Here is an 18,135-nt window from a genome sequence, read left to right as displayed (position 1 = left end):
AACTTCTCTCTTAACTTAGCCGTCCTTTCACACTCAACCCCATGTTCCCACAAAATGCTTTCCTTCAACACTAAATTAAACCTTTCCACTTGACCACTACATTGTGGTGTATACAATTCATTGTAGACATGACAAATATTACAACATCTAAGAAATCCTTCCATCTCCAGTGATTTTAACTGCACTCCGTTGTCAGTGAATACAGCTTCAAGATATACTTCCTTAGCCAAAAAACTCCTTATAAAACTCAATGACATCACCAGTATTAGTTGGCACAACAAAATTCACATCCGGCCAGTTAGAATGACAGTACAGGAAGACCATGGCAATCTGAACCTCCTGTGGCAAAGAAAAGAAAAGAAAGGAAGTGGAATGTCAAATGCTACCCTTTTCCATGCGTATTCAGACCATTCCAAAAGACATAATTGGGCATGTGCAACCTTTATCACCCTTCTCACTGTTGGCACGAACATCAAACTCTCTCACAACCCTACATACCCTCCTATCTATGCCTGACCACCAAAAACGTATCCTACAAAGTCTCTTCATGGATTACATGCATGAATGTCCTTCATGCATGTCATCCATCACAATAACAAAATACGGTTCTGCAACATAATGGGCGGCATGCATTTTCCTTTTTAAACAATAAGTTACCATAAACTTTCAGCCCCCAAGATAGTCTCTAAAATGGGGACAACTCAGCAGAAAATGTTCTTCTCTTGGCCACCCCTGCACAACATACTTCTCCATCTGCTGTGACAATAGATATCTGTCACCGCCTTCCCTCGACATTTACTCACTTATATTTTTAAAACTTCCTGAATCAATCTCATTAATGATGTATATCATCTCCACCTCTCCACAATCCTTTACATTTTCTTCATGGGTACAAGGTGTCCGCGATAAGCAGCCAGCGGTAACATTACTTTTACCCAGCACATACTCAATCTTATAAGCAGTACGTTTGCAATCTAGACATCAACCTAGAAATTCACGCAGTAACAATTCATACAGCCCTTGGAGACAATATACCTATTTGTGATTGTTTTTCAAGGTAAAACGACACCCCCCATTGATGAATGCAACAGTGCTCCACAGTCCACACACATGGCAACAACTCTTTCTCTGACAGCATACCTCTTTTTGGTCTCACTAAGGGTGCAAGAAGCAAAAGCTACATTCCACTCTCCCACCCGCACCTTTGTGACGGTATTCTTGCTATGCCATACAAACCAGCTTCCACAGTATTGATACACTCTCTTGGTTGAAGCATAAGGGTTTCAAAATTGGTGCTGCCACAATTTTATTGTTGATCAGTTCAAAGGCTTCTTGTTGTTTTCAGACCATTTAAATGTACATTTGCCTAGTCTCACCCCTGCGTGGTTCCATTTTCATCGCGAAATTCTGGTTGAACTTACAATAATTTTCACACAATCCTTCAAATGAAAGTAACCTTTGCTTATTATCCGGTGCAGGTGCTTTGACAATTACTTCAACCAATGATTTCTTTGACACTAAGCCCTCACCCAATAAGCTGACCCTAATATTCCACCGAATCCCAAAACAGTTTACACTTTTTTTGTTTCAATGTTGAACTATACTTTACTAATTTCCCACACACTTCTTTAAGATGTGTTAAGTACCCCTTCTCCTTTTTAGAAAGAAACATGAGAATATCATCCTGTGCATTATTGGACTATCGCTGCATCATCGTGCAGCTCCTGCGTGCATATTTTAAAAATCCCCGTTTTTGTCTAATAAGTTGAATTTTATTAGCATATTTCCCTGTTTTTAAACTGGCCTTCGCACACTCGCATCTCTGACCCGCTTACCTGCATTTTAATCGGGAAGAACACCGCACTTTGCGGGTCCCTCGCCCTGTCTCGTTTGGCGGCCATCTTGAGTGGGGCACACGCCCGGCGGCGATTCATGCTCCCAGCAGTCTAGTTGTCGGTAGGAGGCTAGACCAGCATTAAAGCTAGCCATGCTGACGCGCAGCGGTAACGCGCAGCGGGATCGCCGGATTTCCGCCGGAGTTACGCCTGAGTTTAGCCCGTCTGCGCCCGTCCGCTCTGAGGACGGGCTGCAGGACGGGCTGCATATTGACATCTCGCACTCCAGCTCAGGTTGGTTAACTCACAATCTCTCTGCCAATCGTTTAACGTATTCTGCTTTTACTCTAAGATCTTTGCGACCACGCATACCCGTCTCCTGTATCTCCTGTACTTTGCCTACCCATTACTTTACCTGTGCTGGTTGCGGCTTTTCTACCGGCAAAATGTTGCTCTCTAAGACACAAACAACCAAGGCGCATTACCGGGGCAAAAGGAAGCCCACTAAGAAACTCCTGACTTCCCTTCCTTTCCAATTTTGGAGTATTAATTGTAGATCGCTCCCCAAAAATAAATTCAATTTATTTGATTTTATAAATGATGAGTCGCCATACGCATTGTTTTTGACTGAGACCTGGCTCCACGAAAGCTCTGGACCTGACATTGCCATAGCCGTTCCCAACAACTACGTGATGGTACGGCAGGACAGGGCTTCCGGGAAGGGTGGGGGGGATTGCTATTATCTTTAAAACCATCTACCAATGCAAGTTGGAGTCGTTTCCCCTCCCTGGATGTGAGGCCGCACTATTTAAATTAATGATTGGCCCTCAACTAACGCTTTCCGGTCTTTTTCATATATCGCCCTCCGGGCAATGCTGGCCCTTGGATATCGTCATTGGCTGATATTATATCCCCCGTACTATTTAAAACGGCTAATTTCACCATTCTTGGTGACCTTAACATCCATCTTGAAGATGTTGAAGGTACTCTCAGTCAGTCGTTATTATCTGACCTCGAAGTTTTTAATCTTTTACTTCGCAACTCGGGGGCTACTCACTCGGCCGGTCACTTGCTAGACCCAATTATTTCTAATCTACCTTACGACTGCTCCCAAAGGGCCCGCCCACTAGAATGGTCAGACCATTTTGTGGTACACTTCATGTTACCTCTCTCTTCACCCAATTCTAAGCCCTGTGTTGGTAAGAGCAAGCCTTCCTATCGGTGGGACAAACTTAATATGGTGGCATTCAATCAACATCTTACTGAATCTACTCCGATTCTGGAAAGCTCTGGATCAGAATCTAATGCTGTAGTTTCCCAGTGGTTAATGGATGCTGTAACTGCATTCCTTCCTCCTATATTTAATAACCACAGATCCCTTCATCCTCCTGCACCTTGGTTCTCTGAAGATTTAAAATTACAACGAGCCAAGTGCAAGGCTCTGGAAAGAAAATGGAGGCTTTCCTATTCAACCCCTAGTAAGGTGGCTTATAAAGAAGCATTAAAGAGCTATCATGTTAACTGTAAATTGGCCAAGGCCACCTTTACGGCATCCACGATTACTCAGGCACAGAACTGTCTGCGGACTCTTTTTGCAGTGGTGAAGAAGCTAACGGGAGCAGACACGGTACCTTCTCCTCCGGCTTTGGATAAACCACAGTGTAATGCCATCGCAGATTTCTTTATCTCTAAGGTGGAGCGTATTCATGTATCCTTGATTACTCCTCCGCCATCTGCTGATTCCCTACCGGCGGCTACTTTTAGCAGTCCTCTTCCCCTTCCCTCAATGTACATCTACGACTGGCTATTGTTTGATGACATCACTTTCTCATCGTGCTTGAACAGTATTAGGTCAGGCTCCCCTCGGGACCCTGTTCCTATGAAAATCCTAAAACTGTTGGACCTCGAGCCACGGAGAGTCCTAATGAGACTTCTGAATACATCTCTTACAGAGTCTATGGTGGCACAGGAGTGGAAGCATGCCATGGTTGTTCCCTTGCTGAAAAAGACCGGCGCGGACATCACTAACTTAGCCAATTTCAGGCCCATATCCCTGCTGCCTGCATGTTCTAAAATCTTGGAACGACATGTGAACACTCAGCTTAATTCGTTTGTCGAGAACGTGGGATATCTTCATCCATCCCAATCCGGGTTTCGCGCACATTACTCCACTGAATCCGCACTCCTCGGGGTGACGGAGAGGCTTCGGCACGGTATCGATCGCGGGGAGACCTTTGCACTCATCCTTTTGGATTTGAGTGCAGCGTTCGATACCGTGTCTCATTCCATTCTTCTTGATTCTCTCCGCTCCCTTGGTGTTGCTGGATCTGCGCTGGCCTGGATTGCCTCCTTTCTAGGTGAGCGCACCTTCCAGGTGTTTTCGACAGAAGCTGAATCTGCTGTCTATTCATCGGCATATGGCATCCCCCAGGGGTCGATTCTCAGCCCTCTGCTGTTTAACATCTATGTCAGACCCCTTGCTACCATCGTGGAGGACGCCGGTTTGACAATCTATTCGTATGCCGACAACACGCAGATCGTGTTCTCTCTCTCCAGCAGTGAGGGTCATGAGGTCTCTGCCTTGAAATCTGGCCTGTCACGCGTTGCCGCTTGGATGCATGACCATCTGCTCAAGCTCAACGGTGACAAGACCGAGGTTGTTATTTTGGGCAAGAATAAAGAACTGTGGGGCCCTCGGCATTGGCCCTGTGTTATGGGTCCTCTGCCGAATCCAGCCCCCGTAGCCCGCAACCTCGGTTTCCTCATCGACGATAGGCTCTCTATGAGACAGCAGGTAACAAGGGTCGCTGCAATCTGTTTTTCCACCTTAAGATTGTTGCAGAAGATCCTATGGATGCTACCTTGCTCTACTAGGAGAACTGTCATCCAGGCTCTTGTGATCTCCCGCATCGACTATGGGAATGCGCTTTATCTTGGGGCCGATAAGGCCACTATAAATAAGCTTCAGGTGGTGAAAAACTCGTCAGCTCGTTTATTGTGCAATGTACCCCGGAGATCTTCCGCAGTTCAGGCTCTGCGTGACCTTCATTGGCTTAAGGTCCCGAACCGTGTAAAATTTAAAACCTTATGCCTTCTCTTTAAAATCAGGCAGGGTTCTGCCCCTAAATACCTGCAGAACCTGGTTCAAGTCTATAAGCCTGGTCGTACTTTAAGATCTTCCACTAGTGGCGATTTCTCTGTTCCCAGAATTAAACTGGCCAAAATGGGCGGCCGCTCGTTTTCTTATCTTGGCCCAAAGATGTGGAATGCTCTTCCGCCGGCCTTGAAAGCCGAGACTGATCTCCTCCCTTTTCGTAAAAAACTGAAGACCCTTCTGTTCAATTAATCCCTCTGCACTATTTGTTCTGTTTTGGGCCTTTTGCTTGTTTTTCTTTCTTTTATCTATCCCTGGCGCCGGGAAACCCATTGAGGGAAGCTGCGCGCAATATAAGTTCAAATAAATAATAAATAAATAAAGCACCTCGCAAAGTCATACATGTCGTTGAAAATATTAAAAATTGCTGTCTGAAACACAGATGTCTCAGAGGCTAACCCAAAATGCACCTCTTGAATTGGTATAACAATTGTGGTATAATTAATGCAGTTAAATGTTTAGAAACTGCTGTCAATTTGTTCTGATGATATGCAGATTATAAGTCGAGTGTGGAAAATATCTTTGTATCTTCCAACTTATTCACAACTTCATTAATATTTGGTAACAGGTGGCAGGCAACTATGATATTGGCATTAAGTGCTTTGATCTACACATAGCCTCAAACTTTTGTCCTCATTGTGAGCCAAACCTATGGGTGACAACTCAATTCCTCAATTATACTATCATTCATCATTAAGAATAGACTTAAGTTCTTCTTTCACATTTATGGATATTCCCCACAGTTTTTGTTTCACAGGTCTTCCCCCATGCTTTAGTTTAATCAGATGTGAGTACCTCTCCATCAAACCTAATGTCTCAGTGAAAACTTTAGGATATTGAGAGGTCATTCAAACATCAATACCAACCTCCTTAACCGCCCAACTGATTATCTGCTTTGAGGGTTGAAAGAAATGCCCAGCTTTCATTGGTCCTTCCAACCCAAAACTTTGCAGCCACATGCAATTTAATTTGGGCTTCCCATCCTTTAAATTTGATGACCACTGTTTAATATCCAATAATATTAAATGGTATACCCATCTACATTTTCATCCACAATACCAGGCTCTTGCAACTCATCTAATCATAGGACACCAGCATATGTTTCCAGGAAATATTTTTCAGCAATTATTGTCCGCGGAGATTCTGAATCTGTAATCAATTCCAGCTTTATCCAAAGAATGTGAACCTTGCATTTAGGCAGATGTTTAACTTCACTATCCTCAGTTTCTCCATAACTGATAATGAATGAATAATACAGTTTCCTTGTCAGCATCACCACTCATTCTATTGTCACAAATACAATTCATGCACGCTATCTCATGTACACTGGAAGTTCTATCCTTGGTACTATCGACCATCTATTTATTTCCCTAGATACATGTGCAAAATATCCAGCATGCCCACACCTACTGCACTTTTTACCAGTGGATGGACCCTGAGAAGATGAAGCATTGTGATTAAAACTCATACACACATAGCAAGTAAACAACGTTGTTCCCTGCTGGGCGTTACACTTATGGGACATATTACTGTTCACAATACAAATTTCCCCAGCAACATCCACACACCTACTATTAATACTTTGCACAGATTTCTTCCATCTCTCAATCAGCTTCAAAGCTATGTCATCTTGTAATTTTGGATCTCTCATAACTCAAAGTTGTTTCTGTATTTTCTTACTTTGAACATTCCACATAGTCTGCTTACTAATCATTTCCTCAGTCATGGTCCAAAATTAGAATTCATAGATAGGGCTCTTAATGCTGTAAGAAAATCATCAAAATCTTCTCTATCTCTTTGTGCTTGTAAGTAAAATGTAAACCTATTCTAAACCATAGTAATTGTAAATTTGAATCTACACTCCATACACAAGAATGCATGTTCAGATACATTAAAATCTCCTTGCCCATCTTCCACAACAACTTGCGATAGTGTTCGAAAAATCACTTGCTCTTCCGATCCTAGATAATGTAGCAGTATATTCTTCTTCTTCGTTGCCCCCATTCTGTCTCAATCAAATGCTTTCATGTAAGTGAAAAACTTCTCTTTTTACCAAGTCCACAGAATAGGTGGATCACCTTTACTTTCCAGGAACTTTGATAGAGACTCAAACTGCAAAGCGATCCAATATGCTATAAACTAAATTTACAGAAACTGTCAAAGACTCTTAGAAAAAAAGGCACCTTTAAGCTCAACAGAATACAAAAACAGCAAGGACCGGTGTGTCACCACATGATCTGGTAAATGAGAATTTCTTCATTAAATTCTCAATTAGAGATAGTAGCACAGATGGTTGCCTGATTTTCAAATGGTAGCCATTACAAGCAAGGGGGTAAGTTAATACTAGTTTGTGGACCTGGGTACAGTTCGGTATAGAAAAACAATGGTCCTCAAACCAATCTTTGTTCAATATAATTCAATTAAGTTATTCACACATTTCAGAGCTAATTAATTATCATGCTCTTAGAGTAGAAAACAAATCCTAAAAAGAAGAAAAGATGTGCAACAGCCAAACATATACGGAAGACTATACGTTTATTCCGTTAAATGGTGTTTTTTTTCAACCAGTATTTTCAAGATGCAAACAAACACAACAACAATTTCATAAAAGGTTGCTCCAAGGGGAACATGCGAAAGAGACACTCAAATTGAAGGGTGACACACACAACATAGACATCATTCCTGATTCCATACTCCACAAACTCACATGTGAGAGTTATTTCCCTTCTACTCTTGCTCGTATTTAACCGCACAAGACACACCACCTCTCTTACTCCCTGACCCATTTTTCACCTCCTCCTACAAAAGTTTCGCCCCTACTATGGAGCTCACTGGTTTACGCACCTATTCTATCAAATACCCGCCTCACCTTACAAAAAAAGCAGCCAAAGACTTTAAACATAACCTATTGAAAGCCCACCTAGAAACTCCAATCTCTGATCCCTACTTTTCAAACAACAAAGGTCACATAACCAACAACATCATCTTCTTTACCAAAAGAAGAGCCCAATGGCGTAAAGATTTTCTCGTCATAATGGGATCATCCTCTTGCAAGCATCGGACTGCAACCTAAATCTATTGGATAACATCTTTCCCCTCTTCAAAGAGAAAGTTGTAAGACCCCATCACACCTACCTAACAATTCAATCTTCCAGTTCTCAGCCCAACTCCCAACTTGACTCCCCATTAAGCCACTTTTCCTCAGTTTCCCTTAGGACTTATACATACACCCCTTACCCTCGAGACAATACTATCCTCCCCACTTCCCACTCCACCCCATCAACTCTAACACAAATGCTGTCCCAATCTCCCCAGCACCCCTACACTCATTCAGCCCACGTTCCCACCCTCACACTCTCCACTCACCACAAATCCCTATGTCTCACCTTATAGTGCACAACAATACCCTCCTCGTCCCCTTGCTACTCCCCCCTCCCTACTGATTACCACACTGAAAAACTACCACATAAGGAACCAGAGCACGTGTCCCTCCAGGATGTCACACAAGGATCAACCCCCCCTCCCTTAACTACAGTCCGTTCTACAAAAATGCTAACTCAGACTCCTGACCCCAGACTCGATGAAATACTACTATCTTTACATTAAATCAAACAGAACCTCCAATCCCTGCATGACCTGATTCTGCAACAACCCAACTCCATGCGCACCGTAGTAAAAGCAAAGACATACCGCCACTTCAACCACACAAATCTCCATATCAACCATGCGCAAGCTCTCTGAAACAGGCACTTCCCAGATGGAAAACAGAACCATAGCCCAATGCCTCATCCTGTCCGGTTAGGAGAAAAACCCTCTATCATTGAATAATTTAAGTTCCCTACTCCATTCTTATGAGCTCCAATCTCCATCCCTTAATACGGCACACTCAGATAACTCACAGAAAGCATCCCTAATCCAATCCATCCCAGCCAATGCCTCGAGTTAAAAGACATATTTCTAGAGGTATAGTTGAAAACAACCTCACACGAGTTCCCATCCTACATGAACCCGACACCTCTCCTACCAAAACCCGGCTAAAATGTATTCTGCTGAACTGTAGGTCGGCCGCAAGACAAGCTGCCGATATAGCTGACCTCTTACTAACTAAGCAAGCTGACCTTCTAATTCTAACCGAAACCTGGCTGAATTATTCTTCCATGCCTATCCTCGACATACTAGTTCCCCCAAACTATCACATCACAAGACTAGATAGAATTGACAGGCCAGGGGGTGGTATTGCTTTCATTCATCGGAACTACCTATCTGTGAACCGCGCCAATTTCTCAGTTCTTTTGTCCTGTGAATACCTATGCTTAGACATCACTCCTAATAACAAACCAATTTGTTCACTACATTCATTTTAGCACCCATCAGGGGATAACCTCTCCTTCATTGAACACCTTATGGATATACTAGCTACAAATGTTGCATAACAGATCATTCACATTTTCCTGGGGGAATTTAACCTCCACTGGAATGACCCTAATGACCCAGAGGTCAATAGCCTCAAATACTTCCTATCAGACATTAAGCTGTCCCAAATCTGTGACAGCCCCACCCATGACAAAGGCTCAACCCTCGATCTAGTAATTTCCAAAGGGTATTCCACCCACCTAGAATCGATTCTCCCATGTGACTGGTCGGACCATTACATCATCACCTTTTACATCAGTGAATCAATCAAACCACTCTCTGTCCAACCCACGAGAACGGAAATCTGGAGAGGAACCTTAAAAACCTTAGTCCCGACTTACTCACAACCACTAATCCTAACACCTTCCTTCCACCTAAAGGTTTAGACGAGGTTCAAGAACTGACTAATCATTACTTCCACTCCATGAACATGGTATTAGACAATCTTGCTCCCTTACAACTAAAAAGAGTCACCACAAAAGACTCACAACCCTGGTATGATGGTAGGCTAAATGAAGACAGGAGATCACTAAGACTAATTGAACGGCAATGGAGATCTGCACCATCCCATGACAACATCAAATTACTAAGAAGCATAAGAAACTCCTGCTATAGAAAGATTAGACGATCGAAAGCAGACTTCTTTAGTAAGCATTTACACCAAGCCAAGAATTGTCCCTAAAGACTATTCGAGCTAATCACATCTCAATGTAAGGGTGTCTCCCACTCCCCCCAAGGTAAGCCAGACACATTACCCAATTGTGAGGAATTTGCTTCCTTTTTCATAGCGAAGACAGAAAACATAAAGACTGGCCTGCATAAGGATCTGGTATATCTCACAGACCCCTTTATGATCTTCTCACTGACCCCGCAGCGGACCCCCCTTAGTTGTTCGGCAAAGTTTGACCTAAAAACAACACATACTGGGCCTCCTTCAACACCTACAATGAAGAAACTATCCTAAAAACGCTCACAGCCTTAAATCCCTCCAACCACTTCACAGACCCACTCCCAGCAAACTAACTAAAAGACTTCATTCCGTTGGTAGTGCCTTTATGGACTAGGATTATAAACTCCTCTCTCCTTCAAAGAACCATCGTAGACATCCTTAAAGTAGGCCAGGTATCCCCCATCATAAAGAAACCACTGGCAGACCCGGCAGACCTGAATAACTATCGTCCAATATCCAACATCCCCACTTTGGCCAAACTGCCAGAAAAATGTGTTCACATGCAGCTTAGCAACCATATAGACCATTTTAACCTGCTTGATCAATTCCAATCATGCTTCCACTCTGGGCACAGTATGGAATCAGCCATGACCCACATAACAGATGACGCATTAAAAATCTTGAACAAAAACAAAGCATGTTTACTAATCCTGCTTGAACTATCCCCGGCCTTCGATACAGTCAAACACGACAACCTACTAGATCTTTTGAAACACAGAATGAGACTATCTGGATCGGTCCTAAACTGGTTCACCTCCTTCCTTCAAAACAAAACACAAAGATTCAAGCGCAATCAATCCTTATTCAAGCCCACCCCAGTCACTTTAGGAGTTCCACAGGGATTAACCCTCTCCCCTACACTGTTCAACATGTTTATGGAACCACTCACCGAACTTCTCAGCTCCTCAAATGTCCACTATCACATGTACGCAGATGACACACAACTCTACATAAAGATCCATTAACTTGAGGACATCAAATCTCTTTATTCAACGCTTCAAAAAATGCAGACTTGGTTGGCCAAAAAACACTTAAAACTAAACAGCCTCAAAACCGAATTCCTCCTAATCGCTCTCCCAAACCAATCTAACATCATCCTCGATTGGATGAAGCACCTAACAGCACTCAACGGTCAACCTCTCATCATCAACGCAGTGAAATCGTTGGGAATAACCCTGAACAATAAGCTAAACATGCAGAAACACATCAGTACCTCTACAAAAGGAGCAAATTATCATATGAACACTTTGAGAAGACTGAAACCCTTCCTGCCCGCAAATGATTTTAAACAGGCAGTTCAAGCTCTAGTAAATCCTAGACTGGAGTTTGGCAGTGTTGGTTTCTGTGGCCTTCCCAAATCGACAAAGCCCCTAGAAGAGCCTCTATCAACAGAGCAGCTAGACTCATCACAGGTTCCAAAAGAAACTGGCATATCCCTCCCGACCTGCGTGCCCTCAAGTTGCTTCCTTATGAGTCTAGAATTCACTTGAAAATCGCCTATATGACGCACAAGGCATTACATCACAAAACACCAATATACATGGCTGAGAAATTAGTGCCGTCATGTGGTAAGAGAACCACCAGGAGCTCCTACAATCTGTTACTGAAACCACAATGATTTAACAAGATGAAAACATACAATCGATCCTTCACAGCAATGGCTCCCAGGATTTGGAATGCCTTACCCCCAGAAACGAGACAGAACCCTTCCACGTCATCTTTCAAAAAAGAAGTGCCAACTGGACCCCTCCATATTATCTGTGCTAATGGATCTCCTTAACAACACCTCTCTAAAGGAAGGGATAGTCTCCCAAAGATGGAAACATACTATGGTCCTTCCCCTTGTAAAGAAAGCAAACCTGGGTTCCTCTAACTCCTCCAATTTCTGCCACATCTCCCTACTCCCCATTCTTTCAAAAATGGAAGAATCAGGTCAAAGGGCAATTGTGTTTCCTTGTGGAAACCCAGAATTTGCTTCATCCATCCTAGTCTGGGTTCCGAGCCAGCTACTCTACTGAATCCACCCTCTTGTGGTTTACAGAGATGCTAAGGTACCGTTTCGTTGAGGGTGAAACTGTGCCAGTCATCCTTTTAGATCTCAGAGCTGCCTTTGACACGGTGTCTCACCATAGTTTTTGAGGGCAACTACGGACCTTGGGTCTTGAGGGAGGGGCCCTGGAATGGCTTTGCCCCTTTCTCAAGGACCGAACCTTCCAGGTCTCCTCCTCCTTAGCTAGGTCAAATTCTCTTGTCTCTCCCTGTGGAGTTCCACACAGCTCAGCGCTGAGTCGTTTGTTATTCAACATTTATATCCACCCTCTAGAGGAGGTGGTTGAAAATGTAAATGTAAATTGATACTTGTATAGCGCACTACTCACCGGCAAGGGTCTCAAGGCGCTTGTACGAATACCGCTGTGGAACCCATCCTGGCTTTCCCTGTGAGGTGTCCACTCCTGGGAACCCCCAAGGTGGAGGCCAGGCATCCTTAGCGTTGTGGGGGCCGTTGTGGAGATTAAGCAAGCTATTTCCCAGAGTTACAGAGTGGGACCCATGATTAGAATAGGCAGCGAGGCGCGAATTATCAGGTCTGTGGAATTTTGAGCCCAAGACCCGCCGAGGCGGGGAATTGAACCCTGGTCCCGGGCTAGACCTCTGCATCAGGGTCTGCCGCTCTAACCTTTGAGCCACACTTCTCCGCAATGCTGGGCTGTCTCTTTTTTCCTATGCCGACGACACCCCAATTCTGTTCTCCCTCACTCCGGGGAAGGGACACAGCCCTCTGACCTTAGTTTAGGCTTGAGTAAGATCTCTCGCTGGATGCATCACCATTTATTTAAACTCAAAGGGGACAAAACTGAAGTCATGATACTTGGCAAAAGGCCCAATCTTTGGCGGTCGCAGCACTGGCCCATGGAACTGGGTGCCCATCCAACTCCTTCAAGCAGTGCTAAAAACTTGGGTTTCATCGTGGAAAAATCACTATCCATGAAACAAGAAGTAGCCAAGGTGATGTCCACCTGTTTTGCTGTTCTCAAGTGGCTAAAAAAGATACTATGGTTGAACCCTTTCTCAGCTTAGTGGTCGGTGAGCGAAGCCCTTGTGATCTCTAGACTAGATTATGGCAATGTTCTGTATTTGGGAGCCAACAAAGCCACTATGCACAGACTGCAACTCATGCAAAATGCAGCTGCTAGGCTCCTTCATCGCCTTTCCAAGTGCACCTCAGTCTCCAGCCTTCTTCGAGACATCCACTGGCTAACTGTGTCGAGCCGTATCATGTTCAAAGCCCTCTGCTATATGTTTAGAGTTGAATCTGGAACTGCTCCTAAATACCTTGTGGATTTAGTCCATCTTTACCTTCCCTCCTGGCCCTTAAGATCTGGTCTGCATATTCGGTTTGTAGTACCTAACACACGACTGGTGTGCATGAATCATCGTTCTTTTTCCTACTTAGGGCCGACTTTATGGAACGCCCTGCCAGCAGCCTTGAAAAACTCAGGGGCATATTACCAAGGGTGGCGATAGGCAATTATCGCCGGTTTAGCGGCGATAATCCTATCGCTCTATTAGCATGCTGTCGCTAACTGATGTTAGCGACAGCTTTTAGGCGATAGCGAGCGGTTTGGGGCCCGCTTTGCATGTCAGCGATATTTATCGCTAATGACATGCAGAGTGGGCGTACCCAACCTGTTGGCGACTGAAAACAGTCGCTAACGTCGGTATCGCCTATTAGCAAGGCAGGCGTAGCGATGGAAATATTCCCGCTATCGCCAAAAACGCCTGCTCAGACCAGTTCTTAGCCATGTTATCCAATGGGAGGTGGATAACATGGTTAAGAGCATTTCGTCGCTAATGCGTGAATATCGCTGTATTATCAGCGATATTCACGCATTTCGCCGCTATCGCTGGATATTTTAGCACAATGGAGAAAAACGTTGCTAATAGCATGTTTTCTCCGCTAACATATCCAGCGATAGGCAGCGATAAAAAATCGTCGCTAAGCCTATTTAGCGATAATTATCGGTACGTGTTGGTAATATGCCCCTCAGTATCCCTCCTCACTTACCGTAAGGGCCTAAAAAACAGGCTTTTCTAACTTGTGCTACTGCTTCTCCCTTTCTGCCCCTACTCTCACCCTGCGCTGGGACACCCATTGGGGTAATTGTATGCACTACAAGTTCCATCATAATAACCATGTGGATGATATGTCCTCTCACACAATTCTGTGTTTCACCATATTGCAGTTCACTTTTCAGACACTATTGAACTTCTTCTAGTGCAGAGCGACATTGCCCTTTTGCCCCCTGAGTACCATCCTTTTAACACACTTTGAAGGGGATATGGGTGATAAGTTACTCCAAGATGACAGCAGGTAGGTCCACTGCCTCAATTCTGGCAGTCCACGAGGGACTGGACAGTGTGCATGCTGCTAGACAGTGGAGCAGTCCTGCTAGCAGGACACAAGGTAAAGGATTTCTCAAAGGGCAGTACCTTTGGAGTGCAGCAAGGGCACAGGCCTATCTTACAGTCATATGATATGATTTAAACTCACTCTGGAAGAATTCTCCACCAAGGCGTAGATCAAATACTGAATCACATGCCTTCATCTTAGTGACCAACAGGCTATACAAACCTATGTGCAGCAGGGACCGTAGTCCACGTGGCCACATCCTCACCACGTCTTATGCTCTATACCCTCTGTAGTAGTGCTCTCGACTAGGTATCGATAAGACACCATTCAACAGGGATCCTCAGGTTTTACACCCATCTTTCTGCTGCATAATGCATTAGCCCACAGAGCTATCTCATTCTCATTTTTATGTCTTATGTTGAATAGGTACTCTGACATTATTCACCCCCCATTCCTTACGTCAGACATCACTTCTCCTTCCTTACACTTCTATAGGCAGCAGGTGCATTATTCCACAGAGCTATCTTACTGCCATCTCTTATGTGCATGCACACTCTGACAGTATAATTCACAGCCTTGGATCAGACACAACCTCCCCTTGCTTCATCTCAGTGAGTGTAAAGTTATACACTTCTACGTGCAGCAGGCGCATCTGTCTGCTGCGGATGCATTACCCCACAGAGCTATCTTACAGTCATGTCTTATATTGAATACTATCTCTGGTACAATTCTCCACCAGACATAGATCAGACACATCTTCTCATGTCTTCCTCCCAGCGATTGTAAGATATACACTTCTATCTGAAGCTGAGCATTAGCCCACAGAGCTATCTTATTGCCATCTCTCCTATAGTGTAAGCAAACTCCGGCCATATCCTCCATAGTCTTGGATCAGACACTAACTCGCCTCCCTTCATCTCAGTGAGTGTAAGGTTATATACGTCTATCTGCAGTAGGGCATTAGCCCACGGAGCCATCTCACTTCTCCCGTGGTGTATGCTAGCTCTGGGCAGAATACTCCACCATGCCTGGATCAGACACTTCCTGTCCTCCCTTCATCTCAGTTTGTGTAAGGTTATACTCTTCTATCTGCTGCTGATGCATTAGCCCACAGAGCTATCTTACAGTCATGTCTCATGTTGTATGCTCTCTCTGGTAGTATTCTTTATCATGGATAGATTAGGTGCAGCTCTCCTCTCTTCCTCCCAGAGAGTGTTAGTTTATACACATCTATCTGCAGCTAATGCCTTAGCTCACCTATCTATCTTACAGCCATCTCCTGTGGTGTTTGCTCACTCTGGCAATATTCTCCAAAGCCTGGATCAGACACTGCCTCACCTCTCTCTTCGAGTACGTGTAAGAAAGGTCATACATTTCTATTAACAGCAGCAGGTGCATTAGCTTACTCAGCTATTTTACTGCCATCTATCCTGTGGTGTATGCTGACTCTGGTATTATTCTTCACCAGGCTTGGATAGTATACTACCTCTCCTCGTTCTCCAATTGAGTGTAAGGTCATACATTTTTATTAACAGCAGCAGGTGCATTAGCCTACTGAGCTGTGGTGTATGTTGACTCTGGTATTATTCTTCACCAGGCTTGGATTAGACACTGCTGGCCCGATTCACAAAAGTAATCTGAGACAAAATCCTAACTTTAGGACTTTCGGTGTACTTAAGACCAAAACTTAAGTTTAACTGAGACACAAACCCTAACTTTAGGACTCCTAACTGCCTTCTGTGAATACCAAAAGTAGTAAAGTTAGGATTTTGTCTCAGATTACTTTTGTGAATAAGACCCTACTCGTCTATTAACAGCAGCAGGTGCATTAACCTACTGAGCTCTCTTACTGTCATCTTTCTTGTAGTATATGCTCACTCTGGTACTATTCTTCACCAGGCTTGGATCAGACACTTCCTGTCTTCCCTCCAACTCAGTTTAAGTTTTTATACAGTTCTATCTGTCTCAGGTGCATTAACCCTCAGAGCTACCTTACTGTCATCCCCTATTGGATGATCCCTCTGGGCAGTAATCTCCACAGGCCTAGATCAGACACTGCCTCTCCTCCTCTGAGCTTCAGGTCACAGATAGGCCTTGTTTCCTCGCTCTTCCTCTCTGTGACCTTTATAAAGAAGATGGCTTCTAATAGATAACCAGTGTGTGCTTGGCATTGCCAATGATAAACCTGGCATTGTTATTCCTCACCAGCCCTTCTTACATCAGACACAGTTCATCTAATTAAAATGGGCTTCTATAATTTAATTAAACAAAGGTTTATATACTCGGGGGTGCTTGTGTGATCCTCAGCAATGACTCTTTTACTGCTGGCTGGAGAGGTATTCCATCATGTACACAGGCTTTCTCCTCTATGATCCTCCTGCCCTCCCCTGTGTACCCGCAGAGGCGGCTCTTTCCACTGGGTCATCACAGACTCCATGGTGCAGTAGAATTACCAGTGCTTAATTTGTAAAATAATAAGTACCGGGGTCCAGAGTTTCCTCCAGAAGGACCTGCCCCACTGAATGTCTGGGGTGGCAAATACTAAGTCAGTGTATCCTTGAACCTACCACTGCCTCTTTAATCCAGCAGCCTACACCCCCCGCCTCTATCCTCTATCTCATTCTTCCAGTTTCTTCTCCATCCCTGTTTTGTCACTGGTTTTCCCTTCCGCCTTTCCCTCTTTGTTGCTTTTTTCTCTCTTGCTCTGGGCAAAAGTCTGATGAGGAAAAATAAGTGCTGGTCCCCATAAATGAGTGGGAGTGGGCCACCTGCACCCACCGCTCAAATTAAGCACTGAGAAGTACCCACCCCTGGGATTGACGTGCTATAGCTGAGGAGGCAGCATTTGTTCCACTTGTATGGGGAGTCTGGCGAGGAGCATATGGTTGTTTACCTCTTCGAAGACCAAACAGTTTCCCCACTCAGATCACTCACTCAAGGATGGTACACACTTAGCTCATCTACAGGTAACACACATTCACCTGATGCTGCGGTGGCGCACACTCAGCTCACTCAGAGGTGGCACACACTCAGCTCATATACAGGTAGCTCTCATTCAGCCCACTCAGAGGTGATACATTCAGCTCACTCAGAGGTGGCACACACTCAGCTCACTAAGAGGTGGCAACCACTCAGCTCATCTACATGTAGCTGACATTCAGCTCACTCTGAGGTCGTACATTCAGCTCACTCAGAGGTGGCACACACTCAGCTCACTAAGAGATGGGACACACTCAGCTCACTCAGAGGTGGCAAACACTCAGGTCACTCAGAGGTGGCACACTTTCAGCTCACTAAGAGGTGGCACACACTCATCTACTGGTAGCTCACATTTGGGTGATGTAGAGCTGGGAAACTCAGCTCACTCAGAGATGGTGCAACCTGAGGCACATGTTCAGCTCACTAAGAGGTGGCACACACTCTGCTCACCCAGAGGTGGCACACACTCTGCTCACTCAAGGATGGTACACACTCAGCTCATCTACATGCAGCTCACATTCACCTGACATGGTGGTGGCACACACTCGGCTCACTCTGAAGGGGCACACACTCAGCTCACTCAGAGGTGGCACACACTCAGTTCACACATAGA

The sequence above is a fragment of the Lissotriton helveticus genome, chromosome 11 (assembly GCF_964261635.1).
Source record: "Lissotriton helveticus chromosome 11, aLisHel1.1, whole genome shotgun sequence".
Classification (NCBI taxonomy): domain Eukaryota; kingdom Metazoa; phylum Chordata; class Amphibia; order Caudata; family Salamandridae; genus Lissotriton; species Lissotriton helveticus.
This window is presented reverse-complemented; position numbering follows the sequence as displayed.